Here is an 8,245-nt window from a genome sequence, read left to right as displayed (position 1 = left end):
CATAAAATATTTGATGCTAGTCTTTAAGAATAATATTCCTTACCGTCTTCACCTCCACAGTGGTCTCGGACTCCGACGACGACCCCCGGCTGGATGAAGTGTCGGTCTAAAGAGAAACCAAAACAAGTGTATTTTACTTTACATATACCCAAAATAGAAATAAATAAAATACATGAGAAATTTTTTCCCCCCCATACAATACAGAAATATGAACATATACACATATTTATAATTTAAAAAGACCTTTAAACACAAAATAACATTTCTTACCTTCTTCGACTCCACAGTAGCCTTGGAGTCAGACGACATCCCTCGGCTGGATGTCGTCTCGGTCTGGGGATTAAAAAAAAAAAAAAAAAAAAACAACAACTTTATTTTACTACATCGTCACAGGAAAAAGATTCAATACAAAAATTTTCATTGCCAAATCTCCTTACCCTTCGCTTGTCCGGGCGAGTCCTCTTGGACTGGTGTTTCACGCGCCGCCTCTGTCCAAAACACAAACAGATTTGCACACCGTGAATTTGATATGGACACTGAACACATTCAGCATTATAGAAGTCTATCGTTAATCAATGACACTTTCAGAACAAAACATTTTATGACAACCCATAAACATGTTTGTCTTTATGCACTTTACCTTTGGTGGTGAAACACCAGCGAAGACAGCAGGAGATGTCAGATTTGATGGTGAAACCTTCTCCATCTCCTCCAACATCTCACTGCTGAACAGCACAGGATTCAGGGGGATGCCAGCAAGCTAGAAATACAAAAACAGAAACATAAGCAGTGACTTTTACTGCTTTTCCAATTGGAGCAAACATTTCTTCAAACGTCTTTCTGTACAATTATCACACTGACCTCCCGCTGAACTGCACTGCATTTTCCAGAGGACTGAAAAAAAAAAAAAAAATTAAAAATATAAACACGGATAATTTTTGTCTGTGGAACAGTGACAACAATAAAAACCTTTAGAGCTGTGACATTTCCTGCCATATTATTACCTTGCCGCCCGGACGAACAGCAATCCACTCCTCGGGGCCTGGACTCCGACGGACACGCACCTCTCCCTTCACAACCACACGGGGAGTGAAGCGAGGAGGTGGTGACGGACGACACACCGGGGGGGCTGGTGGCACGGTCTCCAGTTGCTTCAATAAAAAATGAAGACATAATAATTATAAACAATATAGCTTTTTACATACTTGGTCAGCAGCCAAAATCACATCCAGCTGAATGTTTGTAAGGTAAAAAGTGTTTTAAATGAAAAAGGGCAAACCAGGTAAGCGACGTCGAACAGCAACTCTGCAAAGCGCACCATCCCGACGTCATCACTCAGGTGCACCTAGTACGACGACATGAATGAAATGTTAAGTTTCTCCACAACATCTCTCACTAAATACACACAGCTCTATTCAAACAGTTTTTCATCTCTGGATCAGAAGGTCCTGGATTCCATCCCAGCCACTGACTTGAGCATGAGTGCATCAAACTTCATCAAGACAAAAGATTTACTTACACCATCATGACTCCACATGCTGAGGCAACGTCGGGGGAAGTAATCCACGAGGTGGTAGTACTTCACAGCTTTCAAAGAAAAACACATAGCACAGCTCTTTATGCTTGCAAAACAACACAATTACATACATCTATATACCACGATGCTGAAGGAAAATACAATCACGACACATGTCTGATGTCTTCTTTGATAAACATGCAACAGCACAAGTACATATTTTAACGTACCCATGCGGGTTGCCACACGGTGAAACTCCTGACGGTAGAGCTCTTGCAGGGATTCCTCGACAGTCAGCCTCGGGGGAAAGTCCAGCACACACACCTGTAAAGAAACAACTCATCAACATCTCTCGTTTTCTGATCTTTTCTTGAACAGTCAGAAGGCTATCAATTTACACATTTTTCTGTCAACTTTTATCGGATGAAATTCTGTTCACACTACTGAGTTTAAACATACTGCAAAAACACTTTTAGTCATTTAGGAAAACAGACTTCTCAAAGACTGCTCTTACATATGCAGTATCAAAACATTAAAAACAAAAATATGCATTTTACATAAGTGTTTGAGCTGTATTCAGAGAAAACAGCTTTTACATGTAAAATACAAGGGAGAAGCTAATCATGCCTGCCACAAAGACTGTAATTTCAGGGTGTGCTTACCTTAGGCCAGCGACTGCAGACGGCGGCCAGGTACCTCTCAAAGTCTGCAGCCACGTGACCGATGGTGTGCTTGGAAGTCAAGTCATTGCTCGGAGCTAAAACGCACACCAAGTCGGGTGTCAGAGGGACTACCGCGTTAATCACCTCTGTCCTCAACTCTCGGGCGCCAGCTCCGGGCGTTGACATGAACCCCCACGCCAGACGCTCCCCGTCGACCTGCACGATGCCATCTAAAATAAAATCAAAGAAGGTTTCTACTGTAATTGTTTTTATCTGTAAAACATTTTTATAAAACACATCAATACAGCACAAATGAATACTTTATTGAACATACAAAATAGTGATGTAAATACCTGCAAGGCTTCGAAGATGGGAGTCACCAATGGCTAAGACCACCTGAATGAGAAGATTTTTGTATTTATTTCAACATGTACTGTTCACTTGGGTAACTATTATGTTAGTCTATTTCAAACACAACATTACCTTCTTGCCGTGGGACTCCTGCGGGAGGACCAGTTTGTGCTGCCGCCCGGTGAACACCGACGTCTCCCACTTCTCCACCTGATGTCGGTGCCCAGTTCCGTGCGCTACAGACATACAGAGAAAATAGATCAATAACAGAATAACAACTAACTAAAAGTACATAAAATGCTTGGATAAGAACTTTATTAGGCAGGCAATTGTTGTGCAGGGGTAGCCATACAGTAAAAACTATTAAAATATACAAAGATAAAAAATATATGAATATAAAGTATAAAAATATATGAAATATGAATACAGGCAGATAAGGTGCGAATAAGAGATACATACGCGCACAGTGGACCTCGGGAGGCTGAGGAGAGGCCTCGATCGTCAGTCTGTTGGCTGCCCTCCTCATGGCTGCCTGGCATCTCCGGAAGTTCTTCTTTCTCGGCATCTCTGCAAAAAAAAAAAAAAAAAGAAACCACAACACACACTCACTCGCACACACACAAACACCCCCAACAGAGAGACAGGCGCTCACACAAACAGTCTTACACAAAAGCTGTATAAAAAGAGAAAATAGGTTAGACAAAATACAGAAAAATAAGCATAAAGAAAACAACAGAATGATACTGGTATAACACAAACATTTGCAAGCCATCATCAATTGCAATGAAGACAACATATTTCTGCTTCTACCAAATAAAACTCCACAAGACTAAACAGAAGGTAAATCACACACAATTATGGAAGAGTGACACATTCATAATTAATTTTTATTGCCTCTATGTCATGTGTTGGATAACATGCAGTAATCCAACCATTAACTTGTGTGTTCCACCCTCATAGATTTAAGTGTAACTACTATCAGGCAAAAATATTTTACTAGAAAATTTAGGTTTAAAAGTTGATTTGAACATGATGATAAATCTAAAAACAAAACAAAAACAGAAATAAAACATGAAAAAATGTTCAAAAGGAGTGGGTAGAAGCATAAGCTTATAATGAAAGTCATAAAGAAATGTAACAAAAACAGCAGTAGCAGAAACACAACAGCAGCAACCACCCATCAGTGATACCTGTACAATGATATCCTCACTATCTCATAATCTATAAGAATACAAGAATCAACTACAGTGATGAAGAAACAACAACTGGTCAAGCCAGCCTACACTTTATTGTAAGTGCGCGTTCACTTTCAACTTTATGGTAAAGCCAACTTCTACCAACGATTACTTCGGATTTCAAAATAAAGCATCTCTTTTTTTCTTAGTGATATGATAATTATAAAAACTAAATAAAAAATTTATTGCTCAACACGTGAAAAGTGCAATAAAATGAATATATTCAATAGTTTGTCCACCAAACCTGTACAGTTGGACTTAGTACCTCATATACTACTTGCATAAACACTATGACTTACTTTTCCTGTAATCAGTTAATAAAATCTCATACACGTGAATAATCAGACCTTTTTGGATGATTTTCAAATGTAATAAAATTAATTTCTTCAATAGTAACTTTTTCAATAGTTAGTCCACCAAACCCATATGGTTGGACTCAGTACCCTATGTACTGCTTGCACAAAAACAATGAAGTATTTTTACTTTTCCTGTAATCTATTGATTAAATGTCTTACACATAATTGATTGACCTTTTGGGATGATTTTGAAGTGTAATAAAATTAATTTCTTCAATAGTTAGTCTACCAAACTGTACAGTTCTAAATACCTCATTTGCTTCTTGTACAGAAACTATGCAATACTTTTACTGTGTGCTTTTCCTGTAATCAATTCATAAAATCCCATACACGTGAATAATCAAAGACTTTTTTGGATGATTTTCAAATGTAATAAAATTAATTTTTTCAATAGTTAGTCCACCAAACCTGTACAGTTGGACTCAGTACTTTATGTACTACTTGCACAAAAACAATTAAATACTTTTATTGTGTACTTTACCTGTAATGCATTCAGAAAGTTCCTTACACATGGAAATAAAATGCATTATCAGCTAACTTTGAAGTATGATATAATTCATTTGTTGAATAGTTAGTACACCAAACCTGTACTGTAAGTACTTCATAGTTTCTGTACAAGTAATATATGAGGTACTGGGTCCAACTGTATGGGTTTGGCGGACTAACTATTAAGGAAATTAATTTTAATCCACTTCAAAGTCATCCAAAAAGGTATTTCATTTTACGTGTTTGACACTTTATAAATGAATAACAGGAAAAGTACACAGTAGAAGTACTTCATAGTTTCTGTGCAAGTAGTATATGAGGTACTGAGTCCAACTGTATGGGTTTAGCGGACTTGAAATGATAATAATGAAACCTGCCCCCAGTGATAAAAAAAATAGCACAACAAAATACAACAACAGCAGCAGCAGTAGCAGCAACACAAAAACAACCACCCAGTATATCAGTGATACCTGTACAATATCCTCAATATCTCATAATCTATAAGAATACAACAATCAACTACAGTAATGGAGCAATGCAGCAAGACCAACAACAATAGCAACAATTATATCAATAATAACAGAACTACTCAGTTTATATAATACGTCTGTATTCTATACTATTTCTGCCTTGCTCAGTTATCATTTCTGGACATTTGATAAGTGTGGTTTTGTAATTGTTACCCCACACCTCCACACAGTACTGTAACTACAGTATTATCAGTTAACAAAACAGTGTGAAGTGACTGGTAATCCAGAATCAGCCTAATACTCATGACTGCCTCTTTCATGTCATATTTAACACTACTGTTACCAGCAAAATATCTGGATATGTCATTTTCTTTGTCCCACTCTTTCTAAGTTGATTTAATATTCCTCAAATGTTTTTTTTTTTTAAGATCATTTTTAGTCTTATTTAGCTTTTTTCTGTAATACAATTTCTTAGTATATTAATTATTATTCTTATATATCAATTAAATTGTTAACTTTAAATTTATTTTCAGATTCTTCAGAACTTAATCTAAAAACATCCCAACTTTATAGCATCGTCTCACTAAATCTTCAGTGAAATAAAGCCATTTTCACAGAAAAACTAAATAAAATGCTCAGCAAATTTAGAGCTAGGAGCACAAATATCTCCATTCATGTGCAATAAAACTTATGCCTAATCATCTCCTAAGCTAAATTAGCTTAGCTTAGATATCCATGTAAGAGAGGCATTTAGTTAATAAAAACACTGTTCGCTGTTAAGACATATTTTTTTGAGCTCACGTTAAAAAAAACAAAACAATACAAACAAAAAAACCCCCAAAAACATCGAACTATAATTTCAATGCAGAGGGATAAACAGGTTACAGGCTACACGAAGCTAAGCTCCACTTAAGCTAAGCGAAGCTAAGCTAAGCTAAGTAAGCCAACACGGTGGAAAAACATCTAATTGATCAAAATAAAAATGATAAACTTACCAGTCGAAGACACGAAGGCTTTATAAGAAGTTCTCCCGGTTGAAAAGCTCGAAAATCTCTGGATGAAGTGACAATAATCCACCAATATTCAGACAGGCTCTCAACGAGACGTGCGGTCAGGTCAGAAGCTCGATCTGAAAGACCGGAGAAGCTTCTGGAAGCTTCTAGAAAACAAGATGTCCGACCGGACACATCAAAGGAGCCGACGAGCACCTGCAGTTTGCAGCGCAGCAGCAGCTCTGACGAACGTTTTTTTTTTTTTTTTCAATAAACTTTATTGAACAAAGCCAGTTTTACAAAACGAATTTTCTATTGAATATCAACTACATTTAGGAGTTATTCGCTGAATCGTGGTTTTTGTTTTTATAATGACTGTGGGGATGCTGCTAGTTTTATGAATGACAGCCCTGTTGTGTCAATAAACAAATAAATAACACAAAAAGTCTCTCTTCCATATAAGGAAAACAGGAGAGCGAAGGCTTTTTTTTTTTTTTTTTTTTTTATACACAAAAGCCTGCATGATTTTGTGACGCAGCATTGAAGCACTTCTCCGCAGCTCCACGGTAAAATTATCCGGATGTGAGAAAGCTGAGACGAGAAAAAGGTGGATTGGAACACAAAGATGAGGATGACAGCTGGAAAAAGCACTTCTTGTGGATGTGCCAGTGAAAGACAAACCACCGTGGTACAAGACAGAGAACACCTCGTTGTCATCTTGAAGACGGAGGGGATTAAGGTGATGACACCTTGGACATGGATGAATAAATAAAAATTAATAAATAAAATGGAAAAAAAATACAGTATATTTTGTATTCAGTGACCCATAAATGTCCACATGTACATACATACACACACACACACACACACACACACACACACATTCTATACATATATATATATATATATATATATATATATATATATATATATATATATATATATATATATATATATGTATGTATGTGTGTGTGTGTGTGTGTGTATATATATATTTTATTATTTTTTAGGTGGGGCTTTGTCAAATCTATCTATTGTTGAAGACAAACAATAATTATAACAATAAAAAAAAATCTACTTTAAAAGTTATGTATTTCACAAATACTTTATTATATCCTAAAATGACAACAATGACAAATACCAGAAATTCATAATTTAGCTCAAAGGAGAATTTTGTTTTATAATGACAGGATTGTATTTAACATCTTATTTAATACAAATATTTTAGTAAAAAAAAAAAAGACATTAATTAGCTCATAATATATTTTGAAATATAAACAGTGGTAAAACAAATCTACACATAAATATTTGTCACAAGCCTTAATAAGACAATAGGCATGAGAAGTGCTTTTGGTGGCGGCTACAGAAAGTAAACACCAGCATACCTTTCCTTAAAAAATCTAACCTCACTCAAACTTTTGACAGGACTTTTGCAACAATCTACATTCAGTAATAATTCTTTGACTACTAAATAATGAACACTGGAACCTGATGAATGAACTGATTTCATATTTGGTTTTCTCCAAGAACAACAAAAAATCAAATAAAACTGGTAGAAGAATTTAGTTTTCCTCTCCTTATTTAAGGCAAATCTCTCAATAATCCTCCTATTAAAGTCTGAATGTCCCCCACAAGCTTACTCTCCATGAAGAGCATGGCATGGCGTTGAGGCGATCCTGTGTCATGGAGTTTCTCACAGTAGAGTAGAAAAGCATTTCTCAGATTCAGCAGTTGTTATGGTGTTGACATAATGATCTGGAGAAGCCTGTGACTCATCTGAAGGTTGTTCTTTATGAAAAACTGCTACAGAGGCACTGCTGCACCACAACCTTTAACTTCACTGTTCTTGTAGAAGAGGGATAGTTCTGCCTTGGCCTTGTCCAACATGGGACATGCCTCAACAGTCGTGTTTAGCTGCTTCTCAGCGTGCACCAGGATGGTCTCACAGACCTGAAGCAAACATCAAAAGTTTTCAATTATAAGAAAGTTAGACCTTAGCAATTCTATTGATAAGGGGTGTCAATAATTCTGTACCAGATCTTCAGTATTGTTCTAGCATCATGTGACCAAAGTAAGAATATAAACTACATGGATTTGACTGAAAATATGACTGACCTCTGTAGCCAGCCTCTGTTGTTCTCCTGGTCCCAGCATCCTGTCTCTTCACCGGCTGTCCA

The sequence above is a fragment of the Telmatherina bonti genome, assembly GCF_933228915.1.
Source record: "Telmatherina bonti genome assembly, chromosome: 7".
Taxonomy (NCBI): domain Eukaryota; kingdom Metazoa; phylum Chordata; class Actinopteri; order Atheriniformes; family Telmatherinidae; genus Telmatherina; species Telmatherina bonti.
The sequence above is the reverse complement of the archived record's forward strand: the minus strand, read 5'-3'. Positions refer to the sequence as shown.